The sequence below is a fragment of the Macaca nemestrina genome, chromosome 12 (genome assembly GCF_043159975.1).
Source record: "Macaca nemestrina isolate mMacNem1 chromosome 12, mMacNem.hap1, whole genome shotgun sequence".
Lineage (NCBI taxonomy): Eukaryota > Metazoa > Chordata > Mammalia > Primates > Cercopithecidae > Macaca > Macaca nemestrina.
Window position 1 is genome coordinate 73,926,582 of NC_092136.1, and position 15,755 is coordinate 73,942,336.

A 15,755-nucleotide genomic window follows, 5' to 3' on the forward strand; every position below is an offset into this window, starting at 1 on the left:
TTTCCTACTGGCTTGCTGGCAATTAAAAATCTGTTGTAGGACTCTTGCCTTGAACTTCTTTCCATTAACACCAGCAGCTCGGTTCTGAGCTTTTAGATAGAAAAGTGCCCTGCATAAAATAAAACAAGACTGTGTTATAACTTAGGATCCTTTTGGGGACACACCCAGTCAACATCTACAGCTCTGTTTGATAAAAAATGAGATTGTTTGATAAAAAATGAGATATCTTGAATGAGATTTTCAAGAAACATAAACCAGGAGAGGCCAGATATTTGCACCTTCTGTTTTGGGAATTCTACCATGTGTTATTTTCGGCAGGGAAAGAGAGGCATTGCTTGTGTATACAAGTGCAGCGTCTAGAAACCACAGGTTCTAGAATGCACTCTGCTTTGATTCAAGCCTCCAGAGACACCTGTCACTATCCTAGGATATCGGGCTATTTTATTCCTGGGATTGAGGGGGACCTGCATCTTACTTTCTATGTTCCTTGTCACTCCTTTTTTTTTTTTTTTTTTTTTTTTGAGACGGAGTCTCGCACTGTGGCCCGGGTTGGAGTGCAGTGGTGCCATCTCAGCTCACTGCAGCCCCTGCCCCCTCCCCCACCCCGGGTTCAAGTGATTCTTCTGCCTCAGCCTCCCGAGTAGCTGGGATTACAGGTGCCTACCACCACGCTGGGCTATTTTTTTTTTTTTTTTTTGTATTTTTAGTAGAGATGAGGTTTCACTATGTTGGCCAGGCTGGTCTTGAACTCCTGACCTTGTGATCTGCCCACCTTGGCCTCCCAATTTTTTTTTTTTTTTTAGACCAAGTCTCACTCTGTCGCCTAGGTTGGAGTGCAGTGGCGCAATCTCTCAGCTCACTGCCACCTCTGCCTCCCAGGTTCAAGCGATTCTCCTACCTACGCTGTGTAGCTGGGACCACAGGCACGCACCACCACGCCCTGCTAATTTTTGTAATTTTAGTAGAGACGGGGTTTCGCCATGTTGGCTAGACTGGTCTCGAACCCCTGGCCTCAAGTGATCTGCTCACCTCTGCCTCCCAAAGTGTTGGGATTACAGGCGTGAGCCACCGTGCTCAGCCCTCATTATTCCTTTTAAGCTTCACAACATTCCTATGAGATAAGTACTTTTATTTCCATTTTATAGATGAAACTGAGGTCCGGAGAGGTTGAGTAACTTGCGTAAGGATGGAAACCCAATTCTATCCTATTCCTGCTCAAATCAGGGATAAAACCTTCCCCAGATGTCCTTATTTTTGTGGATGTGGTGTGATGGTTTCATATGCTACTTAATTTGCTTTAAATTCTGAGGTTATGGTCACAAGATAAGACAGTATTTCTCTGGTCTCCCTATTAGTACCAGTGATTATATGTCCATGTAGGATAGAATTTTTCTTTTTTTTTTTTTCGAGACAGAGCCTCGCTCTGTCGCCCAGGCTGGAGTGCAGTGGCACGATCTCTGCTCACTGCAAGCTCCGCCTTCCCGGTTCATGCCATTCTCCTGCCTCAGCCTCCCGAGTAGCTGGGACGACAGGCGCCTGCCATCATGCTCAGCTCATTTTTTGTATTTTTAGTAGAGACGGGGTTTCACCGTGTTGGCCGGGATGGTCTCCATCTCCTGACCTTGTGATCCGCCCGTCTCAGCCTCCCAAAGTGGTGGAATTACAAGTGTGAGCCACCACGGCCGGCCCAGAAATTTTCGTTTTGATTTCTAAGCTTGGAGACCGTTGTGAAATACCAGTTCTGAATTTGAACCATGAGAGGGAGTTTGGCTTGATGATTTGTGCAAACTTTTTCCCTTGAAAAAGTTTTTGTCATAAAATTTATCAGTGATTAAGGGAAATTATCTAAAATGAGATTTCAAATTAGAATCTATTGAGTCACTTAGTATTCATCAATTACTTTATATGTTTATTGAGGACCAAAATGAAAAATGTTTTTCTTAAATGTTCTTCTTCTTGGATTGTTTCGTGTATACAGTTATATGCTTATTCAGTGGAAGAATTTTAGAATACAAAAATATTGCCAAAAGGCTTAGGAAGTATCTTTTAGCTTCAGTGTGTTGTCTGATCCTCTTGAAGTTATATACAGTATTTTTAAATTAAAAATTTTAATAGGCAGTGCATTCACAGGATTCAAACAAAAATGTAACAAAGTATACAATGAAAAGATTCCCTTTGGCCAGGTGCGGTGGCTCAGGCCTGTAATCCCAGCACTTTTGGAGGCTGAGGTGGGTGGATCACAAGGTCAAGAGATCGAGACCAGTCTGGCCAACATGGTGAAACCCCGTCTCTACTAAAAATACAAAAATTAGCTGGGCATGGTGGCGCGTGCCTGTAGTCCCAGCTACTTCGGAGGCTGTGGCAGGAGAATCTCTTGAACCCGAGAGGCGGAGGTTGTAGTGAGCTGAGATCGTGCCACTGCACTCCAGCCTGGTGACAGAGGGATACGCCGCTAAAAAAAAAAAGAAAAAAAAAAAGTTCTCTCTTACGCCCTTATTTCTCACTCCCATCAAAGATTCTTTGGCTGGGCATGGTGGCTCATGCCTGTAAATCTAGCACTTTGGGAGGCTAAGGCGGGCGGATCAGTTGAGGTCAGGAGTTCAAGACCAGTCTGGCTAACATGGTGAAACCCTCTCTCTACTAAAAATACAAACATTAGCCAGTTGCGGTGGTGCACGCCTGTACTTCCAGCTACTGGGGAGGCTGAGGTAGGAGAATCGCTTGAACCTGGGAGGCAGAGACTGCAATGAGCTGACATCAAGCCACTGTACTCCAGCCTGGTGGCAGAGCAAGGCTCTGTCTCAGAAAAAAAAAAAAGATTCTTGTTCTTCCACAGTTTATGGATCTACATGAAAATTCAAGTACAGTTAATTTTTGCCATTTTTATACAAAAGGTTGTATATTATACACACTGTTCTGTTAACCTTTTTTTTTTTTTTTTGGTTTAACAGTACATCATCAAAGTCCATAGCAGTAGGTTGTATGGAATTTTACTGAATGGATATAGCATAATTTACTTAACCACCTATTGGTGGACATTTTGGTTGTTTCCTGTCTTTTGCTATTATAAATAATGGTTTATAAATAATTATGTAAATGCATATGTGCATTTTTATGGAGAAGTCACCAGTAGCTTTCACCAGAATCTGAACCATTGTTTTAATCTACATCTCTCATTCTACAGAACAGAAAACTGAGGCCCAGAACAGATAAGAGAGTAAGGGTTTACATGAGTTAGTAGTAGATTAAAAAAAGGGTCAACAGAAACAGCCTAGTTCACAGTGAAATGTTCATAATAGCTTTAATAAAGAAAACTAATAATACCAGTTTTATAAATATTTACAATGTACTTTTATGAGTGGAAACAGCAACAGAATTACTAGGTTGGCACAAAACTAATTATGGTTTTTGCCATGACTTTCAATGGCAAAAACCAAAATTATTTTTGTACCAGCCTAATAGCAATTTTAGTAATATTCGGAGATAATATTGCTTAGTTGTACTCTCATCACATAGTTGGATCAATTGATAAAGGAAATGTCAGGCCTGCTGGAAATGAAATTTTGTAGTAAATGCACTGGTATTTCAGTGAAGTTCTTAATTTTTTTTTTTTTCTTTTGTTGAAGTCCAGTGCCTTTTAGGAATTGCTTTGTCTGGAAAAAGTGTAAAGAGTTTGTGCTTTGTTGAAAATTTTGGTTGCGCTTGTGACATTTTTGTTCTTTGCCAGCCTTTTTGGCAAACTTTAAGGTTCAGAACCTTAATGACCCCTGTGTATGTGTTTTATTTAATTCTTCTATGCATTGACAGTTTGCTTTTGGATATAGTATCAGTTCTTGTTGATTTGTGAAACTGTGTGTGTAAGGGCTACATCAATGATCATTTCAAAATGAACTCAGACTTCAACTTCATATTATTTGAGGATCTACAACTCATTGTATATATTGACATATTAAATATTTGGACCATTTTGAGCAATATTCAGGAATTGTGTAATAAGTGCCTACTCTGTGCCAGGTCTTTGGGAAACATTAGTGAATGAAATATTAAACATCTCTCTCTCATGGAGCTTATATTTTAAATTTAGAGACATTTCTTATCTGTTGATTTAAAAAACATACCATACAGGCTTACATAGGTAGATTTTGAACTGTACATCGCAGCCACACTTAAGTTTCATTTAAAAATGATTAATGGATTTTAAGAATTCATTTAGTCTGTTTAAAATCAAGTATGATTATTCCAAATCATACTGCTTTTGAATTTGAAACCAAGACCTTTTTACTTTTTTGGAGTCTTTTTCTTCTGCTGTGGGTAATGACTGAAGAAAAGCTAGACAAAGGCTGGTGAATCTTTTAAATTGGCAGTTTAAATTTTTTTCTCTTCGTGGTGTTGAAAGTGCTTTTCAGAAATTGGATAGGCCAGGCGTGGTGGCTCACATCTGTAATCCCAGCACTTTGGGAGGCAGAGGTGGGTGGGTCACTTGTGGCCAGGGGTTTGAGACCAGCCTGGCCAACATGGGGAAACCCCGTCTATGCTAAAAATACAAAAATTAGCCAGGCGTGGTGGTGCATGCTTATAGTCCCAGCTACTGGGGAGGCTGAGGCAGGGATGCGGAGGTTGCAGTGAGCTGAGATTGCGCCACTGCACTCCAGCCTGGGCGACAGAGCGAGACTCTCTCTGAAAAACAAAACAAAACATGAAAATTGAATAGATAAAAAACAATTGGATAGTGCCTCACTTATCCCTTCTCATCCCATCTCAACTTCCCTGTTCACTTAGGGTTAACATTTCTGCATTTAAACAATTTCCCCTTTCTGTGAAAAGCAAGTAGTTCTGGTTTATTACTCAGTTGACAGACAATGTTTGCTATGTGTGCAGCCTAAATTACATTTAGGACTAATGAATAATGAAACCATGTGATTGTAGTGCAAGAGGACAGGAATTCCCTAGTCTGTAAGGATTTGTTTAAAATATGTAAAATGACTCATTTCTTTATCCTTAATGACACATATCCGAGAATTTGAGAGTATCCTTATGTGTTATACCAGTGCAGGAAACATTTGCCCTGTGCTAAGATGTTTTTTAAAGCTCTTGAGATTACATGCAACTTTACCAACTAAACATTATTACTATTGAAGAATAGCTCCAACTTACAGAATTCAGGATTGAACAGCAGGAATTTAGGAGATATTTGTTATTCACCAGATGAGAAAGGAGGGGATGTCCATTCCAGGTAGAAGAGCCTGCACGTAGAAAGGCTTGAAGGTGCTTGGGATGTTCAGGGATTGGCAAAAAGCTAAATATAGGTGGAGTGTGGACTGGAGTGGGGAAGTAGAGAAGAGACTGAAAAAGTTAGATCATGAAGTCCATTGTGTATTAGGGTAAAATAATTTTGGACTTTATCCTATAAAACTCTTCAAGATTTTTAAGTGGTGGAATGACATCATAATGTGCTTTAGAAAGACAATATATATTGGTTGGAAGAGGAAAGATGTGAGTAGAAACTGGAGGCCGGAAGTCGTTAAGGGACTGTTTTAGTAGTTTAGGCAAGTGATGAAGAGGGCCTGGACTAAAGCATTGGCTGTGGCATTAACTTCAGTCATTCATTCATTTAGTAACCATTTCAGGGTCTTCTGTGTGCTAGGCCTAGGCACTGGAGCTGCAAATAGAGGAGGTAAATCATGGTTCTGTCCCAAAGTGTAGTTGGGAAGATTGGGATGTAAATATGCAACTGAAATGTGGTATGATAAGTATTATAACAGCTGTTATGCAAGATATAATTGTAGAAGGCAATATAGTATATATTAATAGAGCAGGCTAATAAAGGAAAATCTGGAGACAGACTACCTGGGTGCAAATTCTAGCTTTGCTATTTATAGCTGTATGTTATTGAACAATCTCTGTCTTAGTTTCTTCATTTGGAAAATGGGAATAGTAATAGTATGAAAATCATAAGGTTGTTGTTAAAGACTAAATGAATTATTACAATGCTTGGCATATAAAGAGCTCGCTCAACAAATGTAAGGTATTTTCACAAAGAAGATAATCTAGTTTGGATGGGTCAGGAATGGCTTCAGTAAATGCCAGACATTTGACCATGAGTATTCATTAGGTGGATGACATCAGAATAAAGATGAGAGAGGGAAATCAGTACATTTAAAGGCATAGGAACATGAAACAAGGAGCGTTCTGGGGATTGTAAGCAGAAGTGGTTAGAATATAGAGTGCATATGGGAGAGTGGAAGCACGTGGGACTGCAGAAATGGGCAGTTGCTGAATAATAGTGGACTTTGAGTGCAATGCTAAGGAATGAGGATAGACTGAGGAGTTTCAAAGAGGAATTCATCTTTGAACTTTAGAGAGATCACTCCCATGGAAGTGTTGTAGCAAATGGATTGGAGAGCCCAAATTCTCTTTTTAGCAAGATGGCTAAAACTCCTGACACAAATACGCAGAAAAGCTGCATAATAAAGAATGACAGTTCTTTTAAATGCATTCTTGCATATATAGGAAAGATAGGAAAATCTCCAGTTTCCAAAAACAAAAATGGATCTACAAACCAAAACTGTAAGCCCTTGACCCTGTGCTATATTGCCCTGGAGCAGAGTGAGGAGTGTGGAGAAGGGTTATTTCAGGTGTCCTCTTCCTAGCAGGTTGAGTTTTAACCATATGCAAAAAGGAACCAGAATGAAAATTTCTGCATAAAGCTGAGATTTTTTATGTGCTGCACTCTAGGTGAAAGGGTGGGCTAGAAAAATAATCTTCCCTATTACACAAGGAGACGGCAAGAAATCTTGTCTTGATTTGCTTGAGCTCTATGAAAAGAGAAAATGAAAAAAGTTTGCCTGGGAAATTGAAGCACAAGATATATATTTTGCTTACATTTGGGAACTGGGTTTATATTATATGGCTCAGAAATTAATATAAAAACAGACTTCAAGCTAGTGATACATCCATCTGGGTCACCTGGAGACAGGAAAAACAAGACTTTGAGAGGTACATCCATACCTTAGACCACAAGGGATTCCTACAGAAGAAATAAGCCCAACTGAAGATGAACTTACGATTAAAAATGACGACACATGAGGAAATGGCTTTGTACCACAAATGAGAGTCAGCAGAAGGAGCAAGCAGGAGGATTATAGCTCCAAGAACTGGGATAAGAGAGTGACAATTTGAGAGATAATTTAAATTAGCATATTTTAAGTGGCTAAAGACTTTAAAGAATTGACATCCCAAGAAATGAATAAAGCATTATGAAACAGGCACATTTGAAAAAGAATGAAACATAGTGAAAAATATAGTCATTGAGGTTAAAAATCTCATAAATAAGTGAAACAATAGTTTACACAGATGAAGAGAGATTAGTAAGGTGGGACATAGACATGAGGAAATTCTCAAGAATACAAATAAATAAAGGAAAATTTGAAAGAAGGTGAAGAAAAATGAGAAGAACAAATCAAGAAGATCCAACATGTAATAGTACTTCCAGGAGGAAAAAAAAAATGTGGAGGAGGTGTGGAATTTGAAGAGAAGATGATTTGATAATTTTTTAGAATTAGTAAAAAGTCCTGAATCCTTAGGTTCGAGTCTCATGAGGCCCTAGCAAGAGGTTTTTTTGTTTTGTTTTGAGACAAGGTCTTGCTCTGTAGCTCAGGCGTGAGTACAGTGGTGTGGTCATAGCTTGCTGCAGCCTTGACCTCCCAGGCTCAAGCGATCCTCCCACCTTGGCCTCCCAAAGTGTTGACTTTACAGGCGTGAGCCACTGCACCTGTAAGAATTAACAACAGAAAAGCAGCAACAAAACCCCACAACTAAACACATTGCAGTGAAACTTCAGAACACCAAAGACTATTAAGTATAACCAAAAAGAAAAGACAAAGGAGCAGTAATCAGACTGAGAGCATATATCTTTTAAGCTATAAGAGAGACCAGAAGAAAATTGAGTAATATATTCAGCCTTGAGAGAGATCTGAATTTCATATTCAGGTAAGTTAAAAGAGTAAGGGCGCTGGGCGCGGTAGCGCACGCCTGTAGTCCCAGCACTTTGGGAGGCTGAGGTGGGCGGATCGCCTCAGGTCAGGAGTTCAAGACCAGCCTGACATGTTGAAACCCTGTCTCTACTAAATACAAAAAATTAGCCGGGCGTGGTGGCGCATGCCTGTAATCACTGGGAGGCTGAGGCAGGAGAATTGCTTGAACCCAGGACGCGGTGAGCTGAAATCACACCACTGCACTCCAGCCTGGGCAACCATGAGCAAAACTCCATCTCAAAAAAAAAAAAAAAAAAAGTAAGGGCAAAATAGAAATATTTTCAGACAGGAAAAAGAGAATTTACCACACTTTCTAAAAGTACTATTATAAACCTAAAGCATATAGTGCAGGAAGAAAAATGTAACTTAGGGGAGAAAATAGGATATAAGAAGTTGTGGTGAAGAAAGAAGTCAGTAGGTAGTCTAAGCTAGTGTTGACTGTATAAAACAAAATGATTATGACTGATGTGTAGGGGCTAAAACCAAGGCAAAACTAAAATACTGGGCAAGGATAAAATGTAAGCGGGGAGAAAAGTGATTCTCATTACAGATTTCTAAAATTCTATCTATACATAACGTAGTTCAATAAGAAGATAGAGATATTGATCAACTTTAGGCTTTAAGTCAGATGCACATTAAACATTTACAGGTAGACTGGACGTGGTGGCTCATCCTAATCTCATCACTTTGGGAGGCCGAGGTGGGAGGATCATTTGAGTCCGGGAGTTTGAGACCAACCTGGGCAAAAAAATGAGACCCTGTCTCTCATTTAGCCAGATGATAAATCAAGTTAGCCAGATGTGGTGGTATGCGCCTGTGGTCCCAGCAATACAGGAGGCCGAGGCAGGAGAATTGCTTGAGCCCAGGAGGTCGAGGCTGCAGTGAGCTGTGTTCGTGTCACTGCACTCCAACCTAGGTGACAGAGAGAGATCTTGTCTCAAAACGAATGGGGTTAATCCTGAAAAGAAATACAATATATAGCTTGACCTACTACACATATATAGAACCATACACCTCCTAGATTAGAGAACATGCATTCTTTTTAAACAAATATGCAACATTTATGTAATTTTTCCTAGATTCATTTAGGCACAAAGGAAGTTTTGACAAATATGAGAGATACATAAACCATCTTATCTGACTGTAGTATAATAAAATTAGAAATTAATAATGAAAAGATAACCAATTCCCCCTCCAATTCATGTTTGGAAATTGAAAAAAAACAAAATTTAAATAACGTTGGTAAAGAACAAAACCAGCCGGGCGTGGTGGCTCACGCCTGCAATCCTAGCACTTTGGGAGGCTGAGGCTGGTGGATCATCTGAGGTCAGGAATTTCAGACCAGCCTCGTCAACATGGTGAAACCCTGTCTCTACTAAAAATACACAAAATTAGCCAAGTGTGGTGGCGGGTGCCTGTAATCCCAGCTACTTGGGAGGCTGAGGCAGGAGAATTGCTTGAACCTAGAATATGGAGGTTATAGTGAGCTGAGACCGCACCATTGCACTCCAGCCTGGGCAACAACTCCGGCTTGGGCAATGTCTCAAAAAAAAAAAAAAAAAAAAAAAAAAAAGAACAAAATCAAGGGATCAACTGAAGAAGTTAAAAAAGTAACAGCAGATTAAACCCAAAGGAAGTAGAAGATAGGAAAGAATAAAGAGCAGAAATTAATGGAATAGAAAACAAAAGAATTAGCAAGGCCAAAATCTAATTCATTGAAAAGATTAAGATCTATAACCCTAACCGCTGGCAATATTGATCAAAGAAAAGGCCTAAATGTTAGGAATGAAAAAGGGAATACAACTACAGATATAATGAAGATTTTAAAAAACCTATAAATATAGAATATGGAAAACTTTCTGCCCATGAATTTGAAAAATTGCATAAAATAGTTTTGTGGAAAAGTATAACATCACAGCTGACTCAAGAATATATAGAAAATAGGACTAGAAACGTAACTAACTAGCAAAGAGTAAAATCTGCCCACTAAGTAATACCACCATGTGGACACAATGAACCAAATGCAGAACATGGGGAAACTAAGGGACAAATGACCCACTTTCTTACACAAATAAATTACAGAAAAAAAGCAATAGAGGGGCGACCCATGGATTAAAAGATACAACCAGTTTAAGTGTATGAACTTACTTGGGTCCTGATTTGAAAAAACTGTATGAAAACATTTGATGAGAATTTGAATGCCAGCTGGATATTTGTTGGTTAATTAAAGACTTACATTTTTAGTGTGACAGTAGTTTTCTGGTTATATATTTTAAAATAATCATTCTCTTAGATGTTAAAAATGTTTATAGCTAAGATGATATGATGTCTGGGATTTGCTTCAAAATAACTTCAAATTTGTTCCAGGAGATAGGGAGCAGGTATTGATTGGGGGAGGACAGAAAATAAGATTGCTAATGATTGATGGCTGAAGCTGGATGACTTCTGGTAGTTCATTTTACTGGTTTCTCTAATAATATGTTTGAAACTTTTCCATAAAAAAAGCAAGAAGAAATACTGTCCATTGAAGAAGAAGTACCAGGCACAGATGATTACCCAAATATGGAAGGATGGATGGTTCCAGGGAATAAATAAAATGTTTCCAGACTTGTTTTGGGGGCTTTTACAACTTGATAACAAATTCACACAAGAACTGTATGAAAAAGGAAAAGTACAGGCAACTCTCATGAACAGAGATTTTTTTAAATTATTTTTTATCTTTTTATTTCTTTTTTTTTTCTATTTTTTTGTGGAGATGGGGGTCTCACTGTGTTGCTCAGGCTAGTCTTAACTTCTGACCTCAAGCGATCCTCCTGCCTCTGCTTCCCAAAGTGCTGGGATTACAGGTGTGAATCACCACACCTGGCATGAACACAGATTTTTAAAATCTCAGGTGAAACATAGACTGAATCTAGTAGTATATTTCTAGAAAATCACAACCAAGTAGCAGTTATTTGAAGAATAGGAGTTTGGCTTAACATTAAGAATCTAATGTAATTCACCATATTAACAAACTAAAGGAGAGTAAAACTATATGGTCATTGCAATAGATGGCTCAAAATAGCATTTGACAAAATTTATCATTCATTATTTTAAAAAAACTAGAACTTGTGGAATAGGAGAAAGAAACTTTCTTTTTTTATTTTTTATTCTTTTGAGACAGTCTTACTCTGTTGCCCAGGCTGGAGTTCAGTGGCGTGATTTTGGCTCACTGCAACCTCCACCTGCCAGGTTCAATCAAGCCTCCTGAGTAGCTGGGACTACAGGCATGAGCCACCACATCTGGCTAATTCTTTTTTATTTTTATTTTTATTTTTATTTTTAATTTTTATTTTTTTTTGAGACGGAGTCTCGCTCTGTCCCCCAGGCTGGAGTGTAGTGGCACGATCTCAGCTCACTGCAACCTGCACCTCCCGGGTTCACGCCATTCTCCTGCCTCAGCCTCCCGAGTAGCTTGGACTACAGGTGCCCACCACCATGCCTGGTCAATTTTTTGTATTTTTTTTTTTTTTTTAGTAGAGACGGGGTTTTACCATGTTAGCCAGGATGGTCTCAATCTCCTGACCCTGTGATCTGCCCTCCTCAGCCTCCCAATTCTTTTTTATTTTTTAAAAATAGAGATGGGGTTTTGCAATGTTGCCAGGGCAGATCTTGATCTCCTGTCTTCAGTGTATCCCCCTGCCTTGGCCTGTCCAGAGTGTTGAGATTACAAGTGTGAGCCACTGTACCCAGCCACTGTCTTTGCTTTTAAAGTGGAATTTATTAATAAGGATGATTAGTGGCCAAGAATAGTCAAGACCATTTTGAAGAACATGATGGGTGGATTTGCTTTCTCAAATATCAAGCTGTTTAAAGCCATATTAATGAAGACAGTGAGGTATTAGTATCAGGGTGGTTGAATAACTGATTTTAAAATTAAAGAGCATAGAAACATGCCCTCATATGTTTAAATTTGGTGGATAATGAGTGGCCATTACAAGTCACTGGGGTAAAGGTGTCATTTTTACTTGACATGGTTAGTTAGCTAACCTCACAGAAAACAAGAAAAAAAATAGATCTTTAGCACCATATACAAAAAATTATTTGTAGAACCAGGCATGGTGGCTCACGCATGTAATCCCAGCACTTCGGGAGGCTGAGGTGGGTGGATCACTCAAGGTCAGGAGTTTACGACCAGCCTGGCCAACATGGTGAAACCCTGTCTCTGTTAAAAATACAAAAATTAGCCAGGCGTGGTGGCGCATGCCTGTAGTCCCAGCTACTCAGGAGGTACAGGCAGGAGATTTGCTTTAACCCGGGAAGCAGAGGCCATAATGAGCTGAGATCATGCCACTGCACTCCAGCCTGGGTGACAGAGCTAGACTCTGTCTCAAAAGAAAAAAAAAAAAAAAAAAAAAAAAAGTTGTAAATGGATTAAAAGTCAAACTGTGAAACTTAGAAAATGCTAGGAGTATCTCTATGAAAATGGAATAGAGAAGGACTTTCAAACAAACACAAAACATAAAGACTGATAATATGACCACATTAAAATTAAAAATTGGGCCGGGCATGGTGGCTCTTGCCTATAATCCCAGCACTTTGGGAGGTTGAGGTGGGAGGATTGCTTGAGCCAGGAGTTCAACACCAGCCTAGGCAACATGGGGAGACTTTGTCTCTACAAAAAATATAAAAATGTAGGCAGGCGTCGTGGGGCGTGCCTATAGACCTAGCTATTCAGGAAGCTGAGGTGGAAGGATACTTTGAGTCCAGAAGTTTCAGGCTGCAGTGAGCACTCTAACCTGGGTGACAGAAGCGACACCCTGCCTCAAAAGAAACAGAAAACAACAAACACACCAGAAACAGAAAAAGAGATTAAGAAGACCAACCAGAGGCTGGGAGAAGATATTTGCAGTGAAACAACTGACAAAAGATTGATATCCAACATATATGAACTACAAATCACTAAGACAGATACCTTATTAGAAAAATGGTGAGAAGATTTGAATAGGCATTTCATAGAAGGAAACTGAAAGGCCAGTAAACATCTGGAATGATACACAACATCATTAGTAATCAGGGAAATGCAAATTAAACCAGTGATGCGATGCCATCAGACTGCTATAATTTATAATTGATTAATTATAATTAATGAGCACTCAAAAGAACAAAGCTGGAGGCATCACGCTACCTGACTTCAAACTATACTACAAGGCTACAGTAACCAAAACAGCATGGTACTGGTACCAAAACAGAGATATAGACCAATGGAACAGAACAGAGTCCTCAGAAATAATACCACACATCTACAGCCATCTGATCTTTGATATACCTGAGAAAAACAAGAAATGGGGAAAGGATTCCCTATTTAATAAATGGTGCTGGGAAAATTGGCTAGCCATAAGTAGAAAGCTGAAAGTGGATCCTTTCCTTACTCCTTATATGAAAATTAATTCAAGATGGATTAGAGACTTAAATGTTAGACCTAATACCATAAAAACCCTAGAAGAAAACCTAGGTAATATCATTTAGGACATAAGCGTGGGCAAGGACTTCACATCTAAAACACCAAAAGCAACGGCAACAAAAGCCAAAATTGACAAATGGGATCTCATTAAACTAAAGAGCTTCTGCACAGCAAAAGAAACTACCATCAGAGTGAACAGGCAACCTACAGAATGGGAGAAAATTTTTGCAATCTACTCATCTGACAAAGGGCTAATATCCAGAACCTACAAAGAACTCAAACAAATTTACAGGAAAAAAACAAACAACCCCATCAAAAAGTGGGCAAAGGATATGAACAGACAGTTCTCAAAAGAAGACATGCATACAGCCAACAGACACATGAAAAAATGCTCATCATCACTGGCCATCAGAGAAATGCAAATCAAAACCACAGTGAGATACCATCTCACACCAGTTAGAATGGCAGTCATTAAAAAGTCAGGAAACAACAGGTGCTGGAGAGGATGTGGAGAAATAGGAACACTTTTACACTGTTGGTGGGATTGTAAACTAGTTCAACCATTATGGAAAACAGTATGGCGATTCCTCAAGGATCTAGAACTAGAAGTACCATATGACCCAGCCATCCCATTACTGGGTATATACCCAAAGGATTATAAATCATGCTGCTATAAAGACACATGCACACGTATGTTTATTGCGGCACTATTCACAATAGCAACGACTTGGAATCAACCCAAATGTCCATCAGTGACAGACTAGATTAAGAAAATGTGGCACATATACACCATGGAATACTATGCAGCCATAAAAAAGGATGAGTTTGTGTCCTTTGTAGGGACATGGATGCAGCTGGAAACCATCATTCTTAGCAAACTATCACAAGAACAGAAAACCAAACACCGCATGTTCTCACTCATAGGTGGGAACTGAACAATGAGATCACTTGGACTCAGGAAGGGGAACATCACACACCGGGGCCTATCATGGGGAGGGGGGAGGGGGGAGGGATTGCATTGGGAGTTATACCTGATGTAAATGACGAGTTGATGGGTGCAGCACGCCAACATGGCACAAGTATACATATGTAACAAACCTGCACGTTATGCACATGTACCCTACAACTTAAAGTATAAAAAAAAAAAAAAATTAATGAGCACGTATATACTGCTGGAGGAGTATAAGTTGCCATGCAACCATGTTGGAGAGCAGTTTGGCCATATCTAGTAAGGTTGAAGAGAGATTCCTTGCTATGCAGAGATTCCATTAATAGGTGTGTGCCATAGTGAAGCTCTTGTGTACATATGCACACACACAATGATGCTCACATTACAGCACTGTAGTACTGGAAAATGTAGTAACAGTCGTCTTTGATAGGAGAAGGGATAAATTAGTTTCTACAGCTGTTACAATGAATGAACTGGGTATATATCAACATGGATAAATCTGGAAAAATATTTGCAAAAGGAAAAGTTGCAAAAGAATATGTATCCTTTGATGCCATTTATGTAAGTGCAAAAGATAGGAGTCATTTCAATAGGTTGAGTGAGAAATGAAGAAACAATCAGCCAATATAGACTCGACTCTCCCTGTACCCCCAACAAGGTCTCCCTCTGTCATCCAGGCTGGAGTTCAGTGGTGAAATCATGGTGCACTACAGCCTCTACTTTTCAGGCTCAATCGATCCTCCCACCTCCAAAGTAGCTGGGACTATAGGCATGTGCCACCACGCCCGGCTAATTTTTTGTGTTTTTAGTACTATGCAGGGTCTCACCATGTTGCCTAGGCTGGTCTTGAACTCCTGGGTTCAAGCAATCCTCCTGCCTCAGTCTCTCAAAGTGCTGGGATTACAGGTGTGAGCCACCATGCCTGCCTTTAGACTACTGTTTCACAGTTTGATAATGAAGGAAATAGAGTGCATGACAAAGGGAAAGTACAATTGTAAGAACCAAGAGCAGAACAGATTTTACTCAGAATTTGAATTCAGGGTACTCTTGGAGAGCCCATTCCTGGGCTTTGGGCAGAACTTGAGAATCTAAGCGATAACCATCATATTTCTTTTTTTGATGTATACTGCAGGAACAGTAAGCTGCCAGTTTGCTTATAAATTGCCACTAGCTTTTCCAGGGACTGGAAATATTTGTCTCATCTTGGTAGAAAGCAGGTTATGGATATAAGAATTATAGTTCATAGGAGAAGGTAGAGGCCAGGCTTAGTATTACTGAAGCCATTTGTTCATTTTAGCTGTAGATATGAAAGATATCCCCCAAATTGTTA

The 15,755-nt window shown here is 39.5% G+C and overlaps 1 protein-coding gene across 1 annotated transcript in view; it reads left to right on the forward strand.

Moving 5' to 3' along the window:
* LOC105468751 (ring finger protein 169) overlaps positions 1 to 15,755 on the forward strand; it is a 94,645-nt gene that overhangs the window by 1,569 nt on the left and 77,321 nt on the right. The gene's annotated exons all lie outside the window — the stretch shown is intronic.